We start from the raw sequence: 21574 nt of genomic DNA on the forward strand, positions 1-21574 counted from the left end.
TCTGTCAGCCTCTCTAATCCCACAGCAGTGCCAGAGGAGAGAAGGTAACACTGGAGAAGAGACAGCTGCAGCAGTGATGCTGAGAACTCCTGCTTTAAAACCCTCTTGAGGCCATTCTGGTTCATGCCAGCTCTCTTCCTCTGCCTGAACCACCCCAGCTGCTGATGAGTGGTTTGCTTGAGACCCTTAATCACCTCAGTGTCCTCTTGTGGGACTTGTTTTGTTAATGTCTTCCTTGTATTGCTAAAAATCAAAGTATTTGAATGAGTCAAACTTTCTGTGAAAAGGTGTTTTTTGAGCTGGAAAGAAACCCCAGATTTTATTTGTTTCCATACAGCAGATGCTTTGGTATTTGAAAGGCCTATTTGCCCTTTCTGAGGGATTCCATTCTCTCCTGCTGCAGTGAGATGCCTTTAGGCTCTGGCTCTAAATTCAGAATAATGCGGAAGCTGCAACCATGTTTCCTTCAGTCTGCACTGTCCAGTACTTTCACATCACATTAATCTGTGGTTCCATATCAACTATGCAACAAAATGCCAACACTTTAATTTGCTACTTCAGCAATTGCCATTCAACCAACAGATTTTAATCTATTACAAAAATAGCTTCTTCCTGAAATCCTCAACCTAGCTAGTGATTCTAGTAATGGCATTGATTACTGAAAAGTTACCCTAAGATTAATCCAGCTCTCTGAGCTGAATTTCAAAAAAGAACCACATATTTCTTTAATGGTGAAGTAGTCAGGTGAGTGAAATCTGCAGATGAGTTTAAAAATTAATGCTTTGCAAGGACACAGAAAACAACTCTCAAATATCAGGTGGTGAAATGTGGGGACAGAGCTTTAAGCAACTTATAGGAACAGATGGCTTAGTGCTGTAAAATGGGTAAAGAGCCCCCTGGTCCTTTCAAGGATCAAATATTGGTTCATTGAGAAGATTGTTCCAAGTAAAGAATATTTCCCTAATAGCAAGCCAATGGTGGAAGATTTTTCCTATCCATTAATGACTGGGCTTATGTACCAAAGCAGAAAGATTTCATTCATACATTAGTCTAAACTGCTTACAAACCCACTGGAACTCTTTTGCTCAAGAGATTATTGTGTCAGTGATTATTTATGAACTTCTGTCATAAAAGATTTCCTTTTAAATGCTTTGAATGTGGTGCCTTCTAATTGCATTGGATGCATTATATGTGCAAATCAGTAAGTACAAGAATGCAACAAGCCTTCTCTGCACTATTCATTATTTTTACATTCTGCTATCATGTCACCTGTTGTCTGCTTCCTCCCCTACCTGAGCAGTTCTAAAACATTTCATTCATCCTCATGTCTCATGCATTTTCACATCTCTGACAACTGCTGCTGCTTGGATGTTTTTTCCTGATGTTCACTAAGATGCAAGGACCAGCTATAAAAACAGTTTCTCATACGGGGAACATGACCACAACTTATAAAATAGAACCATAATAGTTACAGAACAGGTAACCATGTGGGAATAACCAAACAGATTGGAAATTAAATCCAAGTGCAGGACATGTGACTTCAGCAAAGAAATAGCTCTCCTTAAGGACTGACAGTGAGATGAAAAGACAACTCCTACACCAGCAGAACTACCTACACATACAAGCATTTACTGTGTTATGTAGCATCCTTCTTCATGTCAGTCATAAATTACAGCAGTCCTACCTCCTAGGCCATCAACAACAATTTGTTCCTAAAGTGTATTTAAAATTCATTGACATCTACAAAATATTCCTTTCCTGCTAGGCATTTATCCCTCTTAAGCCATGTTCCCCAATAGATTTTATTGCTGTCATTGCTCTTCTTTCCTGCAATGAGTTTAGCTTGTTCTAAAATAAGGTTTAAGGGCTTGTAGGTTGCACAGGAGCTGAATTTCACAAGGGATTATATATTTTCGTTATCAGCACAGTCACTTTATTCAGTCTGAGATTCCTTCAAAAATCCCGGCATCTTGCTGCAATTTACAGGTTCAACCTTCTTCTTTCTCCAATATGTTTAAGTTTTATTACCCCTCCCAGGGCTGCTGTTTGCAGGTATCTTTCTGATAGATGGCACACCCGCAGTACAGACCATTGCAGAGGTGCCCAAGATTGCAGTATCAGTCCTAGGTTTGGAGCAGACATAATCCAGCTGCAACAGGACAGTGCCTGGCACAGGGCAGTTCACTCTGCTTCTTCACAGGTAGATGAACTTACACGTGCATGGTCTTCTGTGGCCAGCGATGGGGTGACAAACCTGGCTGAGGTGCTCTAGTGACTCAGAAGCCAATTGAAACAGATCTCCCATGAGCAAATCAGTTGGGTGTTCTGAAATATCCCAGGCCTTATCCTTAATGTGTCCCTGCTTTGATGGCTTACAGAATTTCAGCGGCATTTTGTATTTTCATCAGTCTTACTAACACTGCATGTACATATTCAGATGCTCCCCCTTCAGAGGCCCACGCGCTCTCTGCTGTCAGCAGACATCACAGGTGAAACGTCAATCTTGGCAAAGTCAAGAGTGAGATCCTGCTGACTTCTCTGGGGCCCACATTTCATCCCATAAGGTCAGAAAATGTTCATGTCTGAATCATATTCACTCTCATGACTGTACCAGCTCTCACAGTTCTCACCCCAGAGACTAACTGGGGAAATGAAGGCACAAGGTTGAAGCAGGTTTGAAATTTAAGGCATCCAAGAGACCTCCAATTCCTTGTGACAGACTGATACCAGAGGTAAAACTGGAAACAAACAGTGTTGCTTCTGCAGCCCCGTGCCCTCAGCAGCACGGCTGCAGCTGCAGCTGGGTTGCCTTGGAGGAACAAGCCAGCTCTACAGACCCTTGCCCAGCAAGCTCAGAGAGCGTAACATGCAAGAGAGAGTCATGGGGTTGATGCTCATTAATGCAGAAGCCTTGGTTTCCCTTGGCCCCGCAGGAATTTTATCCAGGAAATTTTTATTGCTATTTGTAGTAGCCAGCTTGGCTCAGCCTATTCTGTACGAGCAAGACAGACGGTGCTTTTGAAGAGAACACATGCTGCCTCTTCTTAAGTGTCCTTTTCAGGTAAATTCTAAAAATAGACCAAGCTGGCACCTACAGGTCAAACTCTGCAGTTCCTTCAAAATCCAGAAAAAACTAAAGCATGCCTCACACACAGCTACTGTAATTCCCCAGGCTGGCACTTAGTCATCAGTCAAAGCTACTCTCTCAGAACAGAAGTAGATTTCTTTCCCCTCCATTGCTCTCTAATGTTATTGAAATAAAAATAGGTGGAACTGTGATTTTTCCCATCTTGTCTAAGCATTAACTTTGGTTTCTTTCAGAAAAGGTGTCTTCTATAAAAATACAACTACACTCATGATGGGGCATTCTTCATAATTCAAGCGAAAGTTAGCAGCTGTTACAATCTGCTGCACACACACTGACCTACTTCATGCCACTTAGCACAATGAGAGATTCATTCACACTTTGTATTTCCTTTATGCAATAGCCTCAAATTCTTTTGCCAACAGCAACAGTAGATTTCAATAAGTCAGTCTTTCTTCCACAGTCTGACGTTTTAGCTTGAGTGTCCACACCTCAAAACTAATAGTGCAGGGGAGAGATCAGTGAACACAGAGAGCTGCAAACTCTGATCCTTTTGGCATTACCTGTTCTGCAAGGCATCCAAGTTTCATTATATACAACATGGAACATGACAAGTTTGACAGGAAATATATATATATTAGGGCTTGACTCTGGAGTTGCTGAAAATGTGTACATTTTCAGAAGGCCCTTTGAGGGCATATAAACACCAGTTCTGCTTCCAAAGAGTCCGAGGCCCAGATGCACAAGAAGATACAAATGCATACATCCAGATGATTTCAGAAGAAGGAACACTGACCTAAGCTGATGGTAAAGTCACTTTAGAAACCCTTACTCAATATATCAAACATAATTATTCCTTTACAACATCACTTGCTTCCAAGCGAACAAAATACACAGTTCAGCTATCCACAGTGAAATTGTTCAAAACCAACACATCAAACAGAAAAATCCCTTTGCTTAGATGCTATTACTAATGCAATAGCTTCATGTACTCTGCTGTAAAAAAAAAAAAAAAAAAAAGTTTTTGGAACTTTTTCATATATTTAAATAACTTTATGATGAAATGTGGTGTTATAATCATATGGGAATCATAAAAACCAAAAGATAAATAAAGCTTTGACTTATAAATAAATTTCACTTAAATCAACAAATAATATTTAGAGATCATAAATAAATAGATAAATAAATAAATAAAACCTTAATGCTGAAGTTTCAACTGAAATTTGCTCTAAGCTTTTTTGGGTTTCTTTCTCTTTGCACAGGACTCAGGAGATGTGGACCCATGCAAATGGGAATAAGCTTCACCTGACTCTCTATTATCCAAAACCACCATATTTTATTCAGAGCAATAAATACTGGTAATATTAATGTTTTGCCTAGCAGACATATTTACAATACTACAAGGATTTTAGGAAATCACATCACTTTTCTCTAACTGATGACAACATTCTGTCTCAAAAATGCACTACTTTATATTCTTTGAGTTTCCCACATAGACAATGAGTTTTCCTCTTCATCGTTGCCAGTTCCATCTGTGAATTTAATTTGCACTAGCTACCAACATGCTTTATTTTAATTTTACAGGTCTGTGTAAAGAGTTATTGGTTGAAGGTAGTTTACCATACAAGCATATGAAAGAAAGCATTTAGTGGAAAGCTATAGGCATTCAGAAGGGAAACACAGCCAAATACAGTGGCTTTTCCTCTGCATGACCTGAAGGATCACAGTTCAGCCAGCATCTATGAGAAGGACATTTTGAAAGATAATGTTGAAAACAGAGAGACCGATATTCTGATGCAGCAGCTCTCGTAGTAAGATAAAGCAGCATCTCTGTATGTTGTAGAAAACCAAACCACTCCTGCCTCATACACGGTTAATTTTGTTTATTAATTTTAACATCTGCTGTCTGCTCCTTTTCTCAGGGATGCACCAAGCTACTCTGGCTTTGTCCTTGTGAGTACCTCCATGACCTCCTCATTATTAGGTTCCTGCTTCTCATACTGTAGATGTTACACCTCAGTTTGTATCCGAACCAGCTGCCTACAGCTGCACAGCCAATTTCTGCATCAGGAGGCTGCCATGGCAGACACTTGTACAGGTGGTAACACTGGTTTGCCAAATAAAATCTTACCCTCAGTTACTTTAAGTGCACTTCTTTGGCTCAACTTTTGCTCATTTACTCATTGACAGGAGCATTTTAATTAACATATGAGGAAAATGAGCAAGACCAAAGCTGCGGGCATTGAAAACACTAACTGCAGTTTCCAGGCTGGGAAATCTGGCATTTCCAAGGCTTTTGATACCATATGTTGCAAATGTGAAAGAAACAAAGATCATTAATTATGCTGAGCCCCTGGTAGCCAGGCCCTTAATACTCCATAGGTCCACATTTATCCAGCCTCGTTTTTTTCTCTCACTGATAGGAATGCTGATGGTACAGCTCATTCTGGAGGCCATCTCAAGATATGTGAAAGACAAGAGGGTGAGCAAGAGTAGTCAGCATCGATTTGTGAAAGAGAAATCATGCTTAACCAACCTGATTGCCTTCCACGATGGGACAGCTGGCTGGGTAGATGAGGAAAGAGCAAAAGATGTTGTCTACCTGTACTTCAGCAAAGAAACAGTTTTGACACTGTCTCCCACAGGACCCTCCTAGGCAAACCCAAGGAGTGTGGGCTGGATGAGTCAATGGTGACAAGGCTCTGAGAACTGGCTGAATGGCAGCTCTTAGAGGGTTGTGATCAGTGGCACAGAGCTATCTGGAGGCCTGTAATTAGTGGTGCCCCTCAAAGGAACAGTACTGTTAAACTTATCAATCAATGACTTGGATGAAGGAATGGAGTGCCCCCTCAGCAGGTTTGCTGCTGGTACAAAAGTGGGTCCCTTGCAACCTTAACAATTCTGTGATTTTGTGGTTCTGTGACTGTAGTAATTCCAGTCTGTTTACCCTCTGTATATTATTACCTAAAACCAGAATTTCCTCATCTTTCATCTTCTCTACCCCTTTTTGTCCATGTAACCTCTGTCCATTTATTTGTACAATTTATCTCCCAATGAATACCTGCTCTCCAACACTATCTGTGGAAGTTATACAACACTGTTTATCTACACAGCCTGGACAAGAGAAACAAAATCTCCCTTTGTGGAGTTTTTGATGGAGGGAGGGATCATCCTTCAAATGAGCTGCCATCCTTAGACTGATCAAAGCCTTCCCCACAGAAGAGCAAACACTCAGTAAAAGCAGTGCAGAATCAATATGTGACAACGGATGGTGTGATATCAAGTCTTAGTCCACGTGGGGTTGATACACAGAGACTGAGTCTGGCGTTTTCCCACAGGAACACAGGGAGAACATTCAAATCCCTGAGAACGAATAGCTCAACAAATGAGTTATTAAGAATTTAACTGCACAAGTCCCAAGAGAAAACCACTGAGGCCTAATAAAATGAATTTGAAATTGCTTCTTTATATGGAAAATACACTAAGTTCCAACGTTTCAGGACCTCCTTGAATTAGGAGAATGTGTTTATGGGCCACAGGGAAGTTTCTACTACAGGAAGGCTGATACACCACTACTGAAAGAATCCACTCTGCCTCGAGGGGAAAGTGCCAGACTTGGACCAACACCCCTTGAAGTAATTAACTGATTACTTCAGAAAAGTAATCTTTCAGTTCTTCTAGATTTAAACTGAGCTCACTAACATCAAAATCTGGTCCTTAATAAAGTTAAGCAGCTCAAGAGCCAGATCAACGTGTCTGACTTAGGAATAACTTCCTGCTTGGTGAGGCCGATCCCCTTGTGGTTTCTGCTGCATGTCAGCCCTGGGAGACACAAAACATCTTGGGGCTGAACAAGATGATGATGCCAAGTGCATCGTGTACTGTCTGGTCCCTGGCACGCTGCTTGGTATGTAGGCAATGGCAGATGTACACAGAAGTCAAGCCCACGCCTTCAAAGACAGCTTTTCTGTAGGAATATAATGGAAACACCTACACTTACATGGTGCATTTCTCCAGCTACTGTTTTCAGGGAGAATGTGCCATTTACATCTAGGCACTCTACTTACTTCTTCAACCTCTACTTTTTCATTCACCTCTAGACAGTTCTGCTTGAAAATAGTCTGATTACAGGAACACCTAATTTCATTCTGCCACTACAGTGAGGAATAAGATGAGCTCTCTGTGTAGCAGACTTCATGCCCTCTGTGTCACTGCTAATGCCTTTCTCTCTTGAACAACCTGCTTCTAGGATTCAAGGATCACCTAGGGATTTGCTTTGGCTTTGGAGTGGCTCTGGCTATGATGGACATCTTTGTCTTACAACAGCTTCCAGAACAAGACATGTAAGTCCCCTGACAAAGTTCTTTGTACATTTTAAAGAATGCAAATTGAACAGTGCAGAGTCCTGAAACATATTTTTCAGGAACACTGTGCCGACATTTCCAGCAAGTGCTTTTAATGGAAGCTTCTTTGCCAAGTATTGCCTCCTTTCCTAGCTGTGGTTTTGAGAAAACACATTTGTTCAAAACAGGAAAAGGCAGAGCAAAACTTTCAGTACTGTACACTCAATCACTCTATCCCCTGCTAGATGAACCAGAAGGGCTTCTTTTTTTCCCCATGGGTTTACACATGCAAGCATTTAGTACTGAGCTCATACCTACCAGGATGGTAAGATGCAATGAAATTCAAATCAAAATCAATGAAAGTGATAGCATTAGACCCAGCAATTCAAAATCAAGGGTCAAGGAGATTTAAGTGCAGCAGAATCACTTTTTAAAAAAAGCACAGGAAAAGTAAGACAGAGGAGGTAAAACTGAGATGGTCAGAATACAGAAAGCAGAAAAGAGAAAAGCTCCCAGCCATATTCCAGAGCACATTTTGAAATGGCCTGTGCTGCTACTAAACAAAAGACAGGCCATTTATTTATTTACCCAACTCATATTGATTTGGAAAACTAGCAAGAGTACTGGAAAATAAAAACAGCATTAGAACAGCCTACATTTTGTTTAGCTTGTGCTGCCATAATTTGCAGAAGCTCATTGACATTATGTGTGATGGAACTCAATAAACAAAATTAATATAACATGGCTACCACTCAACATTTCCATAACATTTTATGCCTTCACACCACTTTGCAATATAAACTTAATAAATTAATCTCCATAAGGTAGGAAAATCTGATTATCCTGATTTCACAGATGAGTTAACTCAAGCTTAGCAGATGTGATGTCACCCAAAGTAGCACAGAGAGCTGAGGGGAAAGAGTAGCAATCAGCAGCCAGTTTGGGGCTACAGAGATTCTGCCATTGCTTCTGGCCAATTACTATGCAAGACTCCATCACTGCTACCACAGCATAAAATCTAGAGATCTGTGCATCTGTCTGTTAGCATTTCCATGTTCCCTCAAAGCATAATTAATAAACACACACAGAGTCTGACCGAGGGGCCTATTTCTGCTGCACAAACCCATGCCAGACACTGTAGCCCTCTAGCTTAGTCTGCAAAATGAACCTGAACAGAGGAAAAGGTCTCCTGACCTCCTCCAGCCAGTAGAAATCTGGGCAGTCACAAAGACAAGTAAAAAGGAATGATTCCCAGGGAAGAAGCAACCCATATCCTTCACACCTTCCTCTCATCAGATGCAACTGTGGGCCATGTCCAGCATCACTGGTGGCACTTACACACATTCGCCTCTCACTGCTTGGCTCTCCCACTGAACACCCTGTTTAAAACAATGACAGCTGCTCTGCCAGTCTTCCACCCAACCACTGTGGAGCCACACTTTCTGGATTCATGAAGGTGCTTCAGTTTTTCCTGAAAGATTTATTTTGCCATTGACATTTATTTTGACTGAATATCATGTCACATCAATTCAGTGGAAAGGAGAAGAGAGGATTCCTCTTAGCAAAGGTATTTTCTATTATGCTAGAACAGTTGCCGAGGGGAAGCTACATCCTAAGGGAAAAGGGGGGTCTTTCTAACTGGCATTCAAAACACTTAAATCAGGGGTGATGTCGAATGACTTACTCCCACCTAAATATACATTTGTAGAACTGAAACTTTTCATACAGGTACTAGAATTCTCTGCAGGCCTTCAGGATATAAAAATGTCAACCACTATTATACTAGTCCAAGAATGTGACAGAAGTGTCACTCAGAAAGCAGAAGTAAAAAACCCGCAAAGAACAGGGTTTGTGAACAAGCACAACATAGACAAATACAACCTAAATATCTGCACTTCACAAAATGGTCTTGCCTGCTGGCTGTACCAGAGGTGGGTAATCAGGTAAGCACAGTACTATCCTCAGTACCATCATTCAGAAGAGCAAAGAAGAAATGACAATATGGTCCTCAATTTTGTTTTTTTTCTATTTTCCCCTCCTAAAATTTATTGTTTTGTGTTACAGCAACACTTCTCCTAACTGTTGTACTGGATACAGGGAAAGTGTGTGTTGTACACTAGAGCATCAAAGGCGACTTCTAAGAGCACAGAAACACTAAAAAACTTGTTTTGCCTAAATTTTCCTCTACTCATATCCCAGGTCACCTGGTTTTGCGACATTTTAATGGTAGTAACATCAGACTTGGGCTTTACCTATGCCCCAAGGGAAAAAATGGTAAAAGGAGATCCAAAATCTTCTTTCATTTGAAATACCTCTGCTTTAGATAGGCAAGGTGATTATTTAGAGAGTTGAAAGAACTTGTGGAGAGAGGAATGGAGTTTTTGCACAAGCAACAGGGATAAAATACCACTGTAAATGAAACCTAAGCTTACTTCTACCTGACCTCTCCTCTCTTTAGGTTTGGCTGCTGACACTGATAAAGAACCATATGTATTTGACAAGATCAATTTGACACACATTCGGTCACAGACTTTCACTGGAATGATTCTAAATGGAGAAAAACATTACAAATATGCCAGTGGAACATCTGTTGATAAACTTCATACACCCAGATATACATACATTAGCCTAGAGCAGACACCACTGTTACTTTCTGAGTGTCTTAAAAATCTGAAGTAGGAGCTTAGGTGTAGTCTGAAATCTTCATTTACTATATGTATTAAGAAATACCCTTCTAGTCTTTCTCACTATGAAACAGACAGAACAGAAAAGTTGTCTCATGCATGGAGGGGAAGATGATCAGACTGGGCCACTTCCTGCACACTTGAAGCAAAGGTCACTGCAGAGAGAATTTACTTCATCAGAGCCCAAAGTGAACAAGTATAAACGGCTGGGACTAGCCAAGAGATGGAAAAAAGAACAAATTGGATCAACTATCCCCACAGGAAAGAGCTTACCTCAAAATATCTCATTTACTGGAAGCGCTCTGATCTGGAAAAAAAATGCTCCACTCAAACCTAGGAGACCAGACCACCACTCACATGACTGTCTGCTGAAAAGAACTTACCCACTGACCTTAAGTCAATTGTCTCAATAAAGAAACAAAGGCAATCTCTCAGTGTACTGCTAGTATTCAGCTACATGAGTTACTGTCAGCAAGGTTTAGGGAGATGCTTTGCTTGTCCAATGTGGGTTTTTGTAATTTCACAAAGAGATTGGGCCAATTCAGAGGAGCAGGAGCTGATCATTAAGTGTCAGGCCAGTCCAGTAATTCTTTTAATTCTTTTACTCTTCTGCAAACTTAGGAATATGCACTCCTATTTTTCTTTTTTCCTAGAGTTTGGTTCATGTTAATCTTTAAGACAGATCCTATAGCCCCAGTAACATTCAGGGGCCTTGTTTAGCTATTTGCTTTGATTGTTCTCTGACCCTTGAAGCCAATATCAGATCCCAGATAATCAGCTGAAAGGTGACTGGTCCTCAAAATGCTGGGAGAAATAGTTTGGTTTTTCTACCAAACAATGAAATGCAAAAAAAGTATAAAGGTTTGAAGTTTGCATGTTAAGATAAGCTTTTCTTGAGGAGCTTATGGCATTAAGGACACAGTCACTCAAAGAGCATTTCAAACGTCTATTCACAGACTTCACCAATTCTTAACATATCCTAAATCAATTTATGACTTAAAGTCATAGGAAACTAAAATGGCTTGAGTGAACTAAAAACATCTCTAAACAGCTTGTTTCTCCTTTCAGCCTGAAACAAACTTGTCCTATTAGACCCTGCTAGATTTTAAAGGCGCTGCAAGACAACTTAAAAGAAAATAAACTCAAACAAGTGCTTAGATGTTTCTTCAAACATTTAATGCATTTAATGCCTTACTTGACATGAGATGTGCTTTATGCCTCCAAACTGGCAGTGCAAACTAAGTAATTACATCTCACAAGATGGGACAGGTCAGTGATATCATACTGAGACAGACAAGCTGACATTAAAATTCAGGGCTACTTCAGCGCCACAAATGGCATCCTGGGCCCCTCTGGCTGTGTCTTAAAGGCTTCAAAACCAAATGCTCTCATTTTGCATGTAATAAAATTATCTGATATTTTGCTTCAAAAGCAGCTCTAAATATTTCTGAGTGGGCTTTCGAAGAGAGAGGACTGTTCTTTTTGTACATTCACTCTCATGACATCTGTCCTGCTACTTTGTTTCAGATTACATTCTCAACACAACTTGACCCACACAACTTTTGGTACTTTTAGCAGTATTGAACACTGGGCCACTGATGTCTGAAGGCTGATTACAGTTTACTGGAAATAAGAAATTTGCACCAGGCAATTATGGCCTGAACATTTCTCATTTCAAGTCACAACAGGTTTTTTTCACTCGCTTCAGGCGAAGTGTTAAAGTGCTGCTCTGCTCCTGCCACCAACTCTGAAGTTACACTGCAGGGCTCCAGTTTTGATTCCATAATTTATTAATTTGTCAGCCTTCAAAGAAAGACATTTTGCTAAATGCCAGTCTCCTCCTGGAGCCTCTTCAACATTTGTGTTATCTTTTCAGGAATCTTTCCCAACAATCCTGCTACTAGAGGATGGTACCGCTGACTGCACAACACAGACTACAGCTCACCTTCCCACAGCTGTGCCACCTCTACAGCACTCACCACATTCCAACTAAATTCACCACAACTGGCAGCCAGGAGGGACAGCCCTATCCTGGGGGACATCAGGCACAGCATGGCCAGCTGGGCACAGGAGGGGATTGTCCTGCTCTGCTCTGAGCTGGCCTTGTTCAACTTCATACTCTTGGCCTTGGCCCATCAATCCAGTCTGTCCAGGTCCCTCTGCAGAGCCTTCTTACCCTCCAGAAGATCAGTACTCCTGCCCATCTTGGTGTCATAAAAACAACCAGCAAGATTTATGTGGATCCACATAGGCAGATGAATGTGCATTATCCTCTTTGGCTTCTGTGCTCTCACAGGCCCTATTTACTCTGGGATTTACTGAATCTCTGCTTTCCATATCTTGATGAAAGAAGAGCTATAATTTTTAACCTCTGATACAACTCTTAGGGAAGCTATTCCCAAGGTATTCACCATTTTCACACTATAGCTGTGCAGTGATTTTTATTAACTGATTAGACAAACATGTTCATTTGCTTAGTCAAATGACTTGTCATTGCCATTTAAGTATCTGTTTTTAGGACACATTACCTTACAAACAACGCTACCATCTCACCTTGTAGATTGATTCAACACTATTTTAAATTCCTGTTACAGGAATACATCTCTGCAAACTGGTACCAATAGCCACTCAACAGTTCTTACGTAATCAGTCTCCTGAGACCACTGGCCTCTCTGACATCAGTAAGATACCAGGCAATGCAAACTCTCAATGAGAATGAAGAAACAGATGACAGAAAAGTAAAGTAAAGATACTGACAGCTCTTTGTTTGGATCCTTGTACATATAGGAATGGCACTACGCTGGAAATACTAATGCTGTGTAAGTTGTTTTATATATAAATGCAAAAAAATAAAAAGTGGGATTGAAAACCCACAAAATATCAGAAAATTCATTCTGAATGTGAATAATTTTATGCTCCACAGAAATCTGAAGTTATAAACACTATACACAGACTGAAACTGTGACTTCAAAGAATTGCTACACATTCTGTTTTTGACAGCACACTTGGTTTCCAAATCTGGGTAATGCCAGCATTTGGTTCACTCTTCAATAGATAATGAAAAGAGTGGGTTTCTATCAGCAAAAACAACATCATCCTACAGTGCTGGAGCTAGACACATGCTGCTAACTCAAGACAGGGTATTGACAGGAAACTGCTGTGACAGATTTGTTTCCCCAAGCAAATGTGACAACAAGGTGATGATCCCAAGCACTGCCTGATGCAGGGGAGTAGGAAAACAAAAAAAAAGAAAAAAAACCCCACCAACCCAAGAACAAGTCCAAAGAATTGTGAAGTGTTCATAAGCTCCACTACCTTGTGAAGCCTATACCTTCTACTAGGCATGATTGTATTTGTTTTGGGGGTTTTTTGGTCACATCTAAGATTGCTTTACTCAGAACTCATTAAATTACATCTTTTTTTCATATGATGATGAAAAACCTTGCAGAAAATGTATTGAAGGATTTAACTCTAATGCAGCTTTTCTCATTACTGCTTTAAACTGTTCTGAAATGCTGGCTTGTAGTTTTTCCTGATAATCATCTCAGCTATAGATCAGAGGAATTGTCCCTACCCCTTTCCATTTTCTGATGCTGGGTTTTCCCCTTCCACTCAGTCAGGTTCCTTCTCCTCAACCATACCCTACTTAACAAAGTTTAGTTTGTGGGTTGAGGGCCTAGAGATAGCGGGATGCTGCTGTTCTCCCACAGAAAATAAAAACCATCTCTCCTAAATGTGTCAAATAAGTCAGAACCAGAAGGCACAAACAAATACAGGACATTTGTGCATTAAACAAGATCATGACTCATGAGATCAACTAATCTGGGCTGCAGAGATGTCTGAACTGGGCTACAAAAGCAGACACAGCCATTATCAATTTGCTCAGTCCCAAAACTGAGGAGGCAGATGGTACAGTTGAAATCAAGGGATCCCAAGAAGTGGGGCTGCAAGAAACTGTGCCACAGATGGAGAGACATCAGAGCTGGCCCCATGTCAGCTTTTCAGGCCCAGATGGATTTATTCACTCAGAAACAATACTGCTGAATGCAACTTCCCTGCTTCCAGGGCCAACTCATCTGTCCCAGGTGGTGCTGGGTGTTAACAAGCCCTTGGAGACCTGAGCTGTCTCTGCTTTGCACAGCAGTCCTTGGCAAGTACTTGCATTAGCCCCAATCACCCAGAGGGTGATCAGAAATTGGCCACTGTTTGAGGTGCTTCTGTCTCCAGAGCCACAAGTCAGAGAGCTGGATGTACACTCAGTTCATTGCATTGCTCCCACTTCTAAACAGCTTGACTGGGGAACAGAAATGCTGCTGACCACAGGGAAGATTACTGTTCCTCCAATAACCTTTTCTTCAAGGTTCTTTCAATATTTTTAAAACACCATTTTAAAATTAAAAGTATACATAGCAATATAACTTTTACAAACAGTCAAGACATGATGACAAGCATACTCTTTACTTTGAAAGCACCAAAGTGACAAACACACTTGCACTGTTTCTTCGGCAAACTATGAACTGAGAGGAGTGCATTTATTCAACAGCAGAACCAAAACCCTACTGCTCTTAATGCTTTTTGAAGGCCTCCTGTAGAACAGGTCCAAAGGTGAAATCAGCCCAGCTGTCTGGGCAGATGAAAAGCCATCTGTGCCATGAAACTGAGCCTTTTGTGGCTGGGGCTAATAACTTGAGTAGTAAGTAATGGTTCTGCAGAGGAGGAAAGACTCCTGATTAGAAATTTTGGGCTTATATTAATATGGAGCCTGCCTTCTCTCATTGCCCACACGACTTAAAATGCACCTTGGAGAAGGGAGGTCTTGTTCCTCCCTGAGAAATAACTGCACCTTCCTACACCCTTGATAGACACATTTATCAGGCAGCACAGGGTTTTCTGATGGCAACACGTGAAACTTGATTACATGTTCATTGACCAGGTGAAAATGGGCATTATTTGTCCCTTAGGCTGTGTATTTACTCTCACATCTCTGCCCAAACAAAACACTGAATCTGTCAGATTCATGCATGTGAAAGCTAAGCAACTTTATTTTTTCATAAACACAAAAAGGCACCAGTACTATAATGTAGAAAACATTAAAGATAAACATATGCCAATTATCTATTTATTCTAATTTAACCATTCAGGGTTTCTTACTGACCTGACTTCGAAGTTCAACTTCACTATGGTTTAATCAGAAAGATTTCAAGTGCAGAAGCATTGACAGGCCTCATACTGGAGGCAAAATGCTTTGGTTAACTGAAAACAAGCTTACCATTCTCTGGAGAAAATATATCACTCCCTTCTGTGTCTTCAGACCTAGAAGCCTAGATTAAAGCCTGTCTTTCCTTGATCAAAATACTAGAATACATGTTAGAAAACCAAAAGAAAAACATTTTGAAAATGAAAGTAAATTAAAACTACCAAGGGACATATCTATTTTATACTCTGGCAATTTTCCTGAGGTTTTACTTTTAATGTTTATTGTTTAACTTCATAAAATTGAGTAACTAGCATAATAGCACCTCAAATGCCTGAGAGAAACAGCCCATTAAAATATGAAGCATCTTGTTAATAAAATACACTCATCAGAACACACCACAATTCCCTACAAGCTCGTGCAGTTTTAAGGCTAGTAAACATTTCTAATGATCATCAGCAAACCCAAGTTTTCTTCAATGGCTTGTGAAATCACTTCTTTCAAAAAAGGTCTTGACATCAAATATAGTCAAACTGTTTCCTAATCTTCCAGGGGTATGTAAGTACAGATTGTAAGAAAAGCCTGGCTGTAACACTACAGTTTTCCTCCAGTCACTAGTTTCTGCTGTGCTAGCTGGGGAAGGGGAGAAGAGAGGAGAAGAGAGAAGAGAGGAGAAGAGAGGAGAAGAGAGGAGAAGAGAGGAGAAGACAGGAGAAGAGAGAAGAAGAGAGGAGAAGAGAGAAGAAGAGAGGAGAAGAGAGGAGAAGAGAAATCTTCACCAAACCCAAAGCACAATGGGAGAAATGCACAGTTTAAAAGAGAAAGCAAGCATCTCAGTTTAAGGTTATGTTGTGCTCCAGTTACCAGTAAACATTTTGAGGAAAAAAAGGGACCAAACAAACCAAAAAGCACTTTTACCCTCCAGATCTGATGTGCAGCACTAATGAGGTGAGAAAAGTTACTATCTGTAGCAAATCTATGAAGGACTAAAAAGACCTGGATAGATGTTAGTTTCCTTTTGGTCAGCAGCTTCAGCTGTTTGCCATCACAGATTGATCCAGCAAACGGTCTTCAATGAAAACACTCTACCAAACATTTTATTTTTGTTGCTGTACATCAAATGTCAGTTAAAGATCAGGAATTGACCACAGTTCCCATCTTCTGGACACTACATCTTCACAGTCTTTTTTTCCTCACAGGCTTTTTCCACAGAACAATATTGCATGGGGCACTCAGAGCACAGAAAAATAAATCACATGTGCTCAAAGGGAGTTTAAGAGAAGGGGAAATGTATCCTCTTCAGTTAACCAAAGGCATAGACTGAAACGTCTCTAACATCAAGACCCAGAAGTGATGGATTTCATCACAGGATTTTCAAGACTAACTAACAGTTTCCCTGCATGTCTTTGGTTTGGATGTCAAAACTGACATTTTTTTTAAAGGTCTTAATTGTCAGAGGTCTGCTGCCCTTCAGCCTTCTGGGGAAAAAAGAAATCAGTCTTTTCAGTGTCAGCAACATTTAACAAGTTAAGTTATGGGCTGGTTCCCAAGGTCTTTAGAAAACATAAGTCCTGCTCATTATTGATCTCCCTGTAGAAAGTTCTTTCTTTTTCTTCTTTCTGGTTTATTTTATAGAGAGACTGCTACAATTGCTTTTACCATTCCCTCTGGAGTCATTTCAGGTTAACTCACTTTACTGGTTACACTTACTTAAATACAGCTCGTGTTTGAAGGCTCTCTTTGAACAGGGGCTTGACAGAGAAATTCAAGATGAAAAGAGCAAAGTTTTGGATTCAGAATAGGTTGTCTTAATGACAGGGTAATTGCTTTTCTGAAAAGGACAATCTTGAATTGTGCAATCTATAGTTGCAAGAGTAACCTCAACTAAGCCTCATTTGTTTTATGAATCGCTTTCTAATTTTTTTCTATAATATACTATTTCTCCATCTAAAAATTGCTTTTTAGTAAAATGACCTAGACTTGAAATCTGATCTTCAAATTAAGAAAACTTCTATTTAAAAAGTCACTCATGAAAGTGTAAATAGCCAGTAAATTTCCCCACAGAAAACAAAGTAACTTCTGAAGACTGATCTCTAACTCAGTATCGTTTTACCATAACCCATTTGTGTAGGAATCTTTTCGCAATTCACAAGATTTGTTTAAGCACTGAGGATAATAGTTTTAGTTCCAATTCTGAACAAGTATTAAACGTGAAAATGAATGATGTATTTCAGGGACATATCATCTCCCGTCTATAATTCACCCTGAAATTAGCCAGGGGACTTTATATCTGAAGATTGCAAGTTGTGGTTTAACCCCAGCCAGCAACTAAGCTCCACACAGCCACTCCCTCACTCCCCTGACAGAATGGGGGAAGGAATCAGAAGGGTAAAAGCAAGAAAACTCACAGGTTGATATAAAGACAGTTTAACAGATAAAGCAAAAGCCACATGCAACAAGCAGAGCAAACCAAGGAATTCAGTCACATGTTGCCAGCTATGTTCCTCGCTAGAAAAGCTTTTTGGGTTGGGCCAGGAGGCTAAAGAGCACTGTCCATCTTGCACACAGTTGCTCAGAAGAGTGTATTTCATGTCTTACGTCCTAACCCACCATCTTCTGATCCTTGTCTGATCACCACCCACAGCCCAGACAACAAAATTCACCCAATGGGGACTTGATTTGAAACCACTGACTTAACGGGGGGTTATACCAAAACATCTTTCAGACAATATTCAAATTTGGGTAAGAGATATTTTCCCTCCATTAAGCTTTTTGAAAAATACACAGTTGCCCCTTTCCTTTTTCCTCACCCAGCCACCTGATATAGGATGCAGGAACTTCAGTGATTTACCACTGCCTGTAACAGCATTTAAGAAAAAAGGGCCATACAAGATCTGTTTTTATTAAAAAAGAAAGAAAACCTGTAGGCCTCCTTTGGCTTTGAGTAATCTTTTCTTACAGAGAGGTGTGCTACCCCAGCTCTTCACAGATTCTGCACAAGAAAAATAAGCAAACTTGAGTAGCATTTTTTTTTCCACCTTTGCTACATTTTCAGAAATATGTGCTGTTTGAGGAGCTGTCCAGAATCCAGAGTTGTGTGCAAAGGGTAATTCTAGCATGTGTCCTCTGTTCACTAACTGATCACATAACAAGAGGCCATGAAAGCTCCCTGAGCTGTGGGGCTGGGTGTTCACACACAGCTACATCATGCATTATGCCAGAGAACATCATGCCATTTGTCCAATTCTTACAGGTACTGGTGCAGAATACTAAAAAGGAAGTCAAGGAATCACCTGCTTTTCTTTGCAATTTACACAGACATCAGTGTACATGCAAACAGGGTATAAAAGCCAACAGCCAATTAAGTAAATACAACATAGAGCAATGCTAAGTGCAAGTTACTGTAATTTAAAATGTTTCCATCCTCAAAAGATAAGAAACAGAATGCAGCAAGGCTTTACTAAGGGGTAAGTTCCCTTGTGCAGGCAGCTTTTCTTTCCTGCCTCAGGTTCTTTCCTTATTAATGCTGAAGCATCCAAGCAATTGGTCAGCTGTATTATATTTTTTGATTGCATGTGTGGGTTTTTTTCCAAAGTACAACTTCGCCAACTACCAATAAGCTGCTTGACCACATGTGCATTGTCAGTCCATCTTTATTCCCTTGTTCCCTGCTCCAATTCTTCTGCAAAGGTTACCTAAGCAGCAGAAAACATATAAGCAGGGCACTGTCTGCAGTTCAAATAATCACTGTCTAGTTCCTGCAATGCCGAGACAGTAGAGTAACATAATACTCATTAGTAAATGAAAATTGCTCTGTACTGCAATTATACAGCCCTTATAGAACAGAATAATGGCAGTCTTGGTGCTTTTCCCAGCTGGACTCTGTGACACAAGCAGATCAAAAAACTGATAACCTAGAAGTGAATTTCAATGGAATAGGGCAGAACAAGCAAACAACTGATGCTGAGAAGCTTAATACAAACTAACATGTCACCCATATTTATTCATCTCACTATCTGCTGCAGATCAACAAAACCCATAAAGGCATTCACAGTCCTTACTAAAAATACAGCATGTGGAACTTACAATTCTGGTCTTTACAAAAAGCTTCTGAAAAAATATTTTAAAAGTATGTAAAAAATGAGATGATTATTTTAACATTAAGATTTTGTATGGAGCCTTTTTTTTTTTTTCTTTTTGACAAACTACTTTATTCTTCCACAGCAAATTACTTCAGCTATATTTCAGTAGAGGCTATTTCACAAATGCAAAGATTAAATGAATCCCAAAAGCATTACAAAACTTCCGCTGTAAAAATGTAAATGGATTATCTCTCCATTAATGTCTCACTAAACAGCAACACTTTGGAAGCAATCATTCTTCTTTTGCTCACAACATAAAAGCCAAATGATATTTTCTCCATAAATCACCCAGCTATTACAACATTAGAGTAAAATAGAAAATAATGTCTTTAGATTATCTTGAAAGCAGGTTTACAAATGCTACACTGGTACTTCTATATCTTCTATGGGGGAAATAACATCCAACATTTGTTCACATGACTGTTTTAGACAAAAGAAGACTTCTGCACTAGATTTTAAGTGCTGACACCAGCTTCTGTCTACTTCATTCTCATATAAAAGCAAATGAAAGTGTAAAAAAGCTCATTTTATTATAGCCATCCTGTAGCACATCTTTATGGAAGTGCTGAGACTACTGCTAGTGAGGCCAGTAAAGAGAGAATGAAGAATAACAGTGTTTTAAAACATCTTTGTGACACTTTGAGGTTAGCACCAAGAGAAACTTCTTTATAGAAGCATCAGTTCCAGGAAACAATAGGTTTCTTAAACACAAACATCCCACAGTGGACAGGCAGATGCTTATTTCTAAGATGACACCAAACTACATTCCCTTCCAATGTTACATTTTTTCTACCCACAGTGAAATGAGAAGGACAAACTCTTTTCCCTATAAAATTGATCCAGTTAATTTCTGACCACCCACTTTCCACTTCTGTAGTATTTTCCATGCCTATACTCAAAATAAAGACACACATTTCGTGTTTACTTCCAATTGCATCAACCATCTGAATTGTACATACAGTGGTCTCCTCTCTCTTTATTCTGAGGTAATGCATTGGACTTCACATCCATGTACTACTGCTAGCCTCAAAATTCACCTCACTCATAACAAAGGCATTACTTCCCATAAAACTGTGGCTGACATGATAGTGTTTAAGCATGCATCACTTCACTGGCATCTGTATATGTACAAACAGCCAATTAACACACAGAGACACAAGCATGAAGAATTTTCTCTCTCCACTGGGAGCTGTCACCTTTCTCCTCTTTTCTAGATTTTCACAATCCTCAGCTCTACCTTCCCTTTCAGCAATCAAAAGAGGTGAAGTATTTCAGTATCTAGCTACTTGGAGCAGAGCCATAACGCTTATTAATTGTATCACTATCCAGCAGAGGTGTCTGTGCACTCAGATTCACAAAAGTATCGAAACCATCACTTCGACTCCAGTACCACAGATATAGGTCCTCTGCTGTAATTACTGCAAAGTGACTCAGAGTCACTCTGTCAAGGGGTGAGGGACCAATGTTGGCCCTTGGCCACCTGGGCACCCATCCAGTAATGGCCTGACTGTGCCTGGATGCAGTCTCCCAACATATGCTGAAGTACCATGGATACTGCTCTGACTTGCACCAGCAAGCAGGAATCAGCAGAACTAGGGAAACCTATGCTGTGCTCTCTCTCCCTTAGTCATCCTATTAATAAAGGCCACAGAAAGAGGATTGTGTCCCAGACATGATGACAGAGGCTCTCTATCAGGGAAGTTGCAGACAGTAATTCAATGGAGCAACTTCCTAGGAGCTGACAATGCCATAACATTTGTTATTTGATTCTTGTATATTCATAGTGGCACACCAAAAGTACTGAACACTTTAAGCCTCCAACCTCTCTTGTTTATAATTTCTTTATAGCCAACAAAATATAATTTTGCTCAACACAGAGAGTACTTTGCTGTGTAATATAAAACTGCTGATCAAATCTATTTACTGGGTCAAGAAAGCTAAGTTACTTCTGCTACAAAGGCAGCACTAATCAGCCGTACAGCATTATAATTGTATTTTCATCCACTTTTATGCATCAGTCAAAAAACTGCTTGCAAAGTTCTGAGTTAAATATATTTGCTGATAGTGAAGGTCAAAAAGGAGAAAGAAGCACATATGTTGATTTTAGACCACAGGTGGTGTCGCGC

General features: G+C 40.1%; 1 protein-coding gene across 6 annotated transcripts in view; it reads right to left on the reverse strand.

The window, feature by feature from the left end:
* FARS2 (phenylalanyl-tRNA synthetase 2, mitochondrial) overlaps window positions 1-21574 on the reverse strand; it is a 227890-nt gene that overhangs the window by 23869 nt on the left and 182447 nt on the right. The window lies entirely within an intron of this gene.

Source organism: Parus major, chromosome 2 (genome assembly GCF_001522545.3).
Source record: "Parus major isolate Abel chromosome 2, Parus_major1.1, whole genome shotgun sequence".
Classification (NCBI taxonomy): domain Eukaryota; kingdom Metazoa; phylum Chordata; class Aves; order Passeriformes; family Paridae; genus Parus; species Parus major.